Raw genomic sequence first — 8,748 nt, forward strand, 5'->3', positions numbered from 1 at the left:
GCCCGAGAGAGAATAGGGCGGACTCTGGCTATATTTTTTAGATGATAAAATCCAATTTTAGTTACATGTTTAATATGTGGGATAAAACCAAGCTCAGAGTCAAAAATAACACCCAGGTTTTTCACTTGTAGCGAAGGACATAGTGAAAATGCCTCTAATTTAGACAAGAGTTTCTCTCTCTGAGCCTCAGGACTGACAATTAAAACTTCAGTTTTGTCCTGGTTAAGCTGTAAAAAGTTTTCTGCCATCCAAGATCTTATATCCAAGATACAGTTAAAAAGGGCATCCATTGGTCTGGTGTCATCAGGAGACACGGAGATGTACAGCTGCGTGTCATCAGCGTAACTGTGGAAGTTCACTCCATGCCTCCTGATGACACCGCCGAGAGGGAGCATATACAAATTAAAAAGTACAGGGCCTAGAACCGACCCTTGAGGCACACCACATGTCATTTTATGGATCTTAGAGGAGCATGTATCCATACTCACCATAAAAGATCTGTCAGAGAGATAGGAAGTGAACCAGCTGTGTACAGCACCAGAGAGGCCCACCATGTGTTTCAGTCTGTTTAAAAGAATAGCGTGGTCTACTGTATCAAAGGCTGCGCTTAGATCCAGCAGCACCAGGACTGAGAGCTTTTGGGAGTCCCAGTTACATCTAAGATCATTTAAAACCTTTAGGAGAGCCGTCTCTGTGCTGTGGTTCACCCTAAATCCAGACTGGAATATCTCCAGGATCTGTCTATCATTGAGAAAATCAGTAATCTGAGTAAAAACAAGTTTTTCTAAGACTTTACTTAAAAATGGTGAGTTGGATACAGGTCTGTAGTTATTAAAATCATTACAATCCAAATTGCTCTTCTTCAGAAGGGGCCTCACCACCGCCGTTTTAAAGGCAGCAGGGAAGACACCCAACTGAAGAGAGCAATTCATCATGTATAAAAGCTCAGCCTCAAAAAATCCATAAAGTGTTTTAAAAACTGAAGAAGGGATTGGATCTAAAAGACATGTGGTGGGTCTCACTGTGGAGAAAACCTTCTGAAAGTTCTCAGCATTAACCAGGACAAAGCTGTCCAGTGTCTCCTCAGGTACAATCGAGCCCTCAGATGTATTTAAAATCATATCGCGATTAGATAAAATATCAGATCTGATGGCGCTGATCTTTCCCCTGAAGTGGTCTGCAAACTGCTCACAGAGTGAGTCTGTGGGGGTTCTTTGGGACCTGTTAAAATCAGGGTTAAATAAATGATCTATGGTGGAAAAGAGGACCTTGGGATTATTTTTGTTATTACTGATTATTTTGGCGAAGTATGAATTTCTTGACTTCCTTAATGTATTATTGTACATTTTAAGTTGCTCGCAAAATATTTGATGGTTGATAGTATTATTATTTTTCCTCCACCTCCTTTCTGCTGCCCTGCAATTTCTTTTGAGTTTTTTGACTTCTTCGTTTCTCCAGGGTGATGCATGTTTTACGTTAATCTTTTTGGTGGTGAGTGGAGCAACGGAGTCAAGGCTTTTCTTCAGTTTGCTGTTAAAATAACTAAAAATCAAATCGCAGGATGCAGGTAAAATCACAGGGGGGCATTTGACTAAAACCCTGGTAAAATTTGCAGCCACTTCAGAGGTTAGATAGCGCCTCCTCACAGTTCGCACCGAGGTCTCCCGCTGAATAAAACCGGTGATGTTAAAAAACACACAGTAGTGGTCAGAGACAGCCAAGTCAACAACAGAGGACACGCTGGTGGACAGCCCATGGGTGATGACCAGGTCCAGAGTGTGTCCTCTGTTGTGAGTCGGCTGCGTGACGTGCTGGTAAAATCCAAACAGTGAAGAATGTTTAAGAATTCTTTTGCTGCAGGGTCAGAAGGATTATCTATGTGCAGGTTAAAATCACCGGTTAAAATTATCATATTATATTTTGAATGTATGTTTGTTAAAAATTCTGAGAATTCCTTGATAAAAGCAGCGCTGTCTTTAGGTGGTCTGTAAACTGTGGCAGATAAAACTGGAGGGCTGCTGAAAACAATAGCATGGAATTCAAAAGTGGTAAAATGATCAAATAAAATTTGTTTGGTGGTGAGTGTGTTGTTGGCTAAAGATGCAGTCTCACCACCTCTCTTACCACTTCTAATAGAAAAAGAGAAATTAAAATTTGGTGGGGAGGCCTCAGTGAGAACAACTGGTGCATCCGAGCCCAGCCATGTTTCAGTTAAAAATAAACAGTCAAGTTTATTATCTAAAATTAAATCATTAATAATAAAAGACTTGTTCCACAGAGAGCGGACATTTAAAAGTGCCATACTGATTGAGACTGGTGGATTTTTGACAATAGAGTTGAATGGATGTTGATATTTTTGAAGAGGCCGGAGGTTATTAATATTTTTGGAGTTACTGGATTTATGATAATTCTGTTGCTCTCTGTTTGTGATTATGACGGGTATTGTGTTGACTGTGGGAGAGAGAGGTCCGAGTCCAGAGTTTTGTGTATTACTGTTAAAAGTGGAACAAATATAGGAGCTGGGACCAGGGGGACATCAGTCAGTAGCAGACGGATCAGCAGGTAATGTCAGTTTGGGGTAGTGACAGGGCGATGTGCGGCAGTGCTGTACGCCAAATGCCAAATTGGCGGACAGCAAACGGCGTCTGCCCCAAAAAGATGCCTCCTCTCCCAGAAGGCATCAAAGTTGTTAATAAAACCCACGCCGTGGGAGACACAGGCGGAGGAAAGCCAGGTGTTAAGGCTGAGCAGCCGGCTGAAACGGCCTATCCCTCTGCCACAGGTGGGGGTGGGCCCAGAGATAAAAGCACTCACCTGCAACTGACCAAGGAGGCTGAAGAGTTGGAGGAAGTCCAGCTTCAGCAGCTCAGATTGCTGTTTGGGGATGTCATTGGTGCCGATGTGGATGATGAGCCGGTTAACCTGTGGGTGGGATGCCAGAATGTTGGGAATTCTGTCCACTATGTCAACAACAGTGGCTCCCGGGAACGACAGCGTGAGCGCCCCCCTCATCCGCACGTTCCTGATGATGGAATCCCCGAGGACCAGCGTGGAGAGAGGAGGTGCCACCGGGGGCTGTTGGCCATCTGAGACGCCCGCGCCGCGACACCGGGGGTGTTCAGATGGAGATGCGCCAGCCGGACTGCGTGAGTGACTCCCAGGTTTAGCTCTGACTCTACGCTCTGCTGAATCCTTTGAACCTGCTGATCAGTAAAGCTCTACGTGCTGCAGCAGATTGACCTCATCTGTGTTCACAGGTGTGGACCTCAGCGCTGAGGTGCAGGAGACTTTCATTCAGTTCTCCCTGCAAACAGCATCCAGCCTGGAAATACTGTCATCGTTCCCACAAATGCTGCTCTTATCTCAGAGAAGAAGTCTGATGTAAATAACTGCAATCAACAGTGATGTTCTGCACAGATCACTTTTCCATTTTGCTCTCTAGATGAGTCCCAGCTGCCTGACCTTGTGTCCAGGTGATCGTCTCACTGAGGAGCTTTTGTTCTGAAAATCTCACGTCCATCACCTGTTTCCTTTTTACTATCTCTGCTCTTTCTTTATTCACAATGCTCATAATATCACACAATTATATTCATCACCTGCATGTTTTTATCCAGCTGCTGTTAGAACCAAACAAATAAAAAGGATGAAAAGCCTGAAATCCTTTGATTTATTACATTTGAAACAAATATGAGAGCATCCCTAACAGCACAGCTGAGACCTTTGTTTTAATCAAGCCTTTGTATCGACACACTTGTAAAGATTCATATACAAAACATAATAAAATAAATCAATATAAAATACACATAATCACAAAAATGCAGCCATGTTGTGAGTTTGCATCTAAAACATGCATGTTTCCCTTTGTACAGGCAGATTTACAGCAGACAAAGCAACACGCTGATCGACTTTGACCGCTGCAAAAACAAAATACCCACCAAGTCTGAAGTCGATCAGAGGAACTGTTGACAGACTGACAGACAAACAGATGCTTGATTCATTAGTGCGATTAAATGTTCTTCTTTAGCAGCATCACTTCATGTGTTTGTGTTCCAGGAATAAAGGTCTGTTTAAACTGGACGTCTCCTCAGCATCACTCGTGCTGTCATGGTTTCAAAGCTGTGCAGAAAGAATCTGAGGGATGATACAGAGGTGACCAAAGTTACAAACATCCAGCTGTGCTGCAAATGTTTGCAGAGCTCCAAACTCTTTGGCTTTCTGCAGAGCAAGTATGGAAGAAGCACCTGAGCTAACTTCAGTTTAGACGATATGAGGAAAAATGCTGCTTCCCAAAGTTTCCTACAAGTATCCAGTTTATATTTAGAGAAGCGAAGGCTCTTTATCCTGACAACTACTCCCTGGTGGATCCCTGTCCTGTGACAGCAGCAAAGACTGTGTATCAGTATCATCAAAGCCACTTCAATAACCAGTGTTTAAAGCTCTCTAGCAGATGGACTTCAGTGGCAGCAGCCTCTGTCTGCTGTGTACAGAAGGTTCTCTGATGAAGCACACAGCAGATGCTGCACTACAACAGCAGCAGCAGCTCAGCTTCAGTTTGCTTCGACGCCCTTTTTGACCTGTGAAACAGCAGAAAATGAAACATTTCAACACCCGTTTGTTAGCGTGAGCTATTCTGCTGTTTTTCATCATTTCACAGGTGAAATAAAATCACATTTACTTCCTGTAGGAGTGATCGTGTCCTGCCTGACTGAGACCATGTGCTCCATCCTGCACAGGTAATAAACCTCTGACATGAAGGGCTGTCAAGTAGTTTTTAGACAAATGGGGGTAAAAGAGACGCTAAAAGCTTAAAGAGAAACTACATTTTCTAAGAACTGTCTGACGTTCACCTCTCACACAGTGGATACGATTCTGCCGCTGCAGGAATAATCTTTGTGGTTATGAAACTGTCCATGTGTTTGCAGAAAATGTCACATGTTCAAAGCCATCCCAGCACCTGGGGTTTGTATAAGTGCAGCTGCTGGTGGGGAGATAGTCTCACTCTTCTATATAAAGAGTCAGCAGGCAGCAGATCTTCATCTGTGATCTCCTCCATCATCACGTCTTCACTCTTCAGCAGCTATGGCTTCACTTCGTGCCCTTCTGGGAGTGGTGCTGTGCTCCTCATGGTTTCTGCTTCTGCCTCAGGCGGACTTTGATTTACAGAGTCATCCATAATATTTTTTATTTTTTATTTTACTGCCCATCTATTTTCATACAAATGTCTCCGTCTTATGGAAAAGGGGTGGAGCTTATCCAACGAGGACAGGCAGGGCCCCCCCAGACAGTTTAGCAGTCTATACAGGAGGCTGACCTTTGCAACATGTACTTCTATAATGACTTCACCATTTAGGTTATTTGGTTATGTTTCACCCTGGATTTTGTGTGATAATATTTATTTTGTCCACTGATTTAAAAACAACAAACTATATGAATATAAAACAGAGTGAACAACAAAACATCAGCTTTGGAAACTTTGATGTAAAATTCTGCAATTGTTTTCTCAGATATGGCATAAATCAAACTAACATACATCAGTGTGTTATTAATGTGCACACACACACACACACACACACACACACACACACACACACACGTGTTACAATAAACAGCTCTTATGCTTCTGTATGATTCTCAGTGCTTTCCATTTGCGTGTCCACAGGTTGCTGTAAGTGCTGCTTGACTGCAGTTTGCTCTCATTTCAAGTGGTTTGCTGTCACAAAGCCAACAGGAAGTCCGGCCATGGTTGAGCCAACTGAAGATGGGTTGAAGGTGGCGTCCTCGTTTCCTCTGTGAGTGCGAGAGGACAGACAAAGCAAACACCGTTTGGACAGCATTCAAATATTTACACTGATGATTAATGTTGTGTCTTTGCACCTGTAGCGATACATGTTGGAAAATGGAGACTTTAGCCACCAAGACTGACGTGCCTGGAAACTTCCCTGTGAGTACGCCCACAAAGACAGGAAACAGTTTAACCACCGCGGTTAATCCTCCATCATCATCATCCAGTATTTTTCACATCTTTTCTTCTGCTGTTTCCCTTGTTGTCAGTCACGGGGTTTGTGACTGAAATGCGTGTGGTCGACGGGAAGCCTGACGAGTACGGCCTGAATCATTCCATCAACACCGGACGGAGTGAAACCTTTGTTGAAAACAGATTATATGGTAACGTTGCATTTAGCTTCAGTAAACTGTGAAGTTACAGCAGCAGATTTACATCACGTGGCTTCACAGGAAGTAGTCTGGACCTCAGCGCTGAGGTTCAAGCAGCTCTGCTTGCAGACGGCATCCTTCCTGAAAATGTTCTTCATCTTCCTAAAACCAGAACTTTTACATTGGTGCTGAAGTTCTATATAAAAACAGCCTGAAATACAAAGTGATGTTGTGCACTGATTACCTCACACTTTCCATGTTTCCTTCTACAGAGGAGTGTCCGCCTGAGTGTTTTGTCTGATCTGTTGTTGATCGTCTCATTGACACTGCATGCAGATCTGACACCAGGGCTGGACTGGGACAAAAAATGGTCCCGGGCATTTTGACTGGAGACCGGCCCCCCAGGTATTAAAGGAAAAACCATGAAGCCTTTGAATGAAAACAAATGCTGTTGTCACAGTGATGGACGCTGTCTTGTTGGTATACATGCATCAGTCTAATAAACTTAAACCTGCACCATCCTCCCTGTCCTGGTATTCTAAACAGGAAGTAGACTGTTGGTCGAGTTAACCTCCTGAACATCTACAACACACGGTGGAAACCTGACATTAAGACAGAGACTAGAGGTGAGACATGATCATTGCTGATTACTGATGACAGATTTAGATATATTTTCATAAACCTTTCATTTGCCACATCAATAAACAGCACGGCAGGGCAAAATATGTTTTCTAACATGGCAACCTTTAAAAAGTGAAAGGAGACAGAAAGACAGCTGAGAAAGAATCAAACGGACTTTTTGATGCATTTTACACACAGTACTGGTGCAGAATCTAGAAAATGTGGGAAACACTGGCATCATATGCAGTACTTACTTCTGAAGAAATTATGATGGGACCCTAAAAAATGACTATGTACAATAATGGATTTCTATACATTTTACATCAGATGAAAACGTTTGTTGTAAGATTCAGATAATTATTTATTAAAAGTGAGACATTTTAAATGAGAATAAGAAAGAAAAGTATTTCTTTGTGCCCCCCTCTCCCTGTTAATGCCCTACCTGCCCCCCTGGCAACACTTTGCTAGACCCGCCCCTGCACAGTTACCAGCTGTCAGCTACACAAAAAAGGATCCTGGTGTTATTTGTCTCTCAGAAACAGTTCATAACTTCAACTCATTTTTGTTTTGTCATGTTTTGTTCTTTACATTGTCTTTCTTCTATATAATTGTTAAACATTTAATAAATATGTCTACAAAAAGATTTTAAAAATCAGACATTTCACACAGACACCCAAATGATTTCTGACTGATGAAGGGGGCTGAAGGTGCCCTGCTCTTGCCCAGCTTCTGCTGCTCTCTCCCTGCTCACTGTCAGCAGCTGGCAGCCTCGGTCCTGCCTGAGACTCTTCATCTATCAGTGCCAAAGAATATGGGAAATAGCAACGCACAACATGCACATTACAAAACAAGCACATGAATCAGCATTACATTCATTAGTGAAGTGCTGACGTTCGTTCCTAAACTTTGGGCCTTAATTAACATCACTGTGAACTAATGTTTGCTTTGCTTCTTAACCAGTGAAGCAGCGAGGGGCTTTCTGAGGTTCCTGCTCGTAAATGCCCAAAATGAGTCGAGTATTTCTCTGCAACTACAAACTCTGCTTTCATCAGAGGTGTAAATATTACAGCACTGTGTCAGAGTCACTGAGGCTGGAACACAGAAAAAGGAAGTAGATGTATTTATTTTTAGACTTTATTGCCTGGAACCACTTTAAAAATACGCTTTGGGTCACAATTAACTGCAGAAACCAGGAATCCACATATGAACATTATCTGTGCAGAGATTTATGCTTCTGAAGGTAAACACTGAAAACTTGCAGCACTAAATGCACAGATAGCCAGGCGTTTCACATTTTGGGACCATCTGCCAGTTTTCATTTCTTAGGTATTGAAGAGCAGAAATGATTGAATTTTATTTACATGCTTAAAAATGTTTGCTTTTGAATATTATTTGAAGAATTACCCACACACTCAGGCACTGTGGGCCTGTTTCCCTTTGCACAACCGAGTGTTGGAAACGGGCCTTTTCTCTTTAAACTCTGAGGGGCTGTAACTTTGGCTTCTATTGGCAGATTTGCATGATTGACCCTCTTTTTAAAATAGTTTTAGCCAAGAGAATCAAGCTAACATCACTGTTTTTACGTCAGCTCACGTCACACGAGCTGTTTCAAGAAAAGTCCTCCTGTCACACAGCAATGCCTACATGAATCACACCACTCTGCTTAAATAATAATAATAATGTTTAGTGAAGCAGGTGAAGCAAAGGGCTGCTTTTAATAGGCTGGGAGACCCAGGTGTGCTGCTTTAGCTGCTGAGCCTCTCATGCTAGCCTCCATCTATAAGCTGGGATCACAGGAGCACTGCAGTCCTGATAGATCAAGGATTGTTATTCATGCAGGTGACAAAAGTTTACATTCACAGAGTCATAGGATTGAGCCTGGTTTGAAAAGCAGCTGTTTAATGCAGCTGCTTAGAGTTCACACACAGTAGAAGAATCAGACTTGAGTCACATTTCAAACACTGGAAAAATACT

Source organism: Maylandia zebra, unplaced genomic scaffold (assembly GCF_041146795.1).
Source record: "Maylandia zebra isolate NMK-2024a unplaced genomic scaffold, Mzebra_GT3a scaffold11, whole genome shotgun sequence".
Taxonomy (NCBI): Eukaryota; Metazoa; Chordata; class Actinopteri; order Cichliformes; family Cichlidae; genus Maylandia; species Maylandia zebra.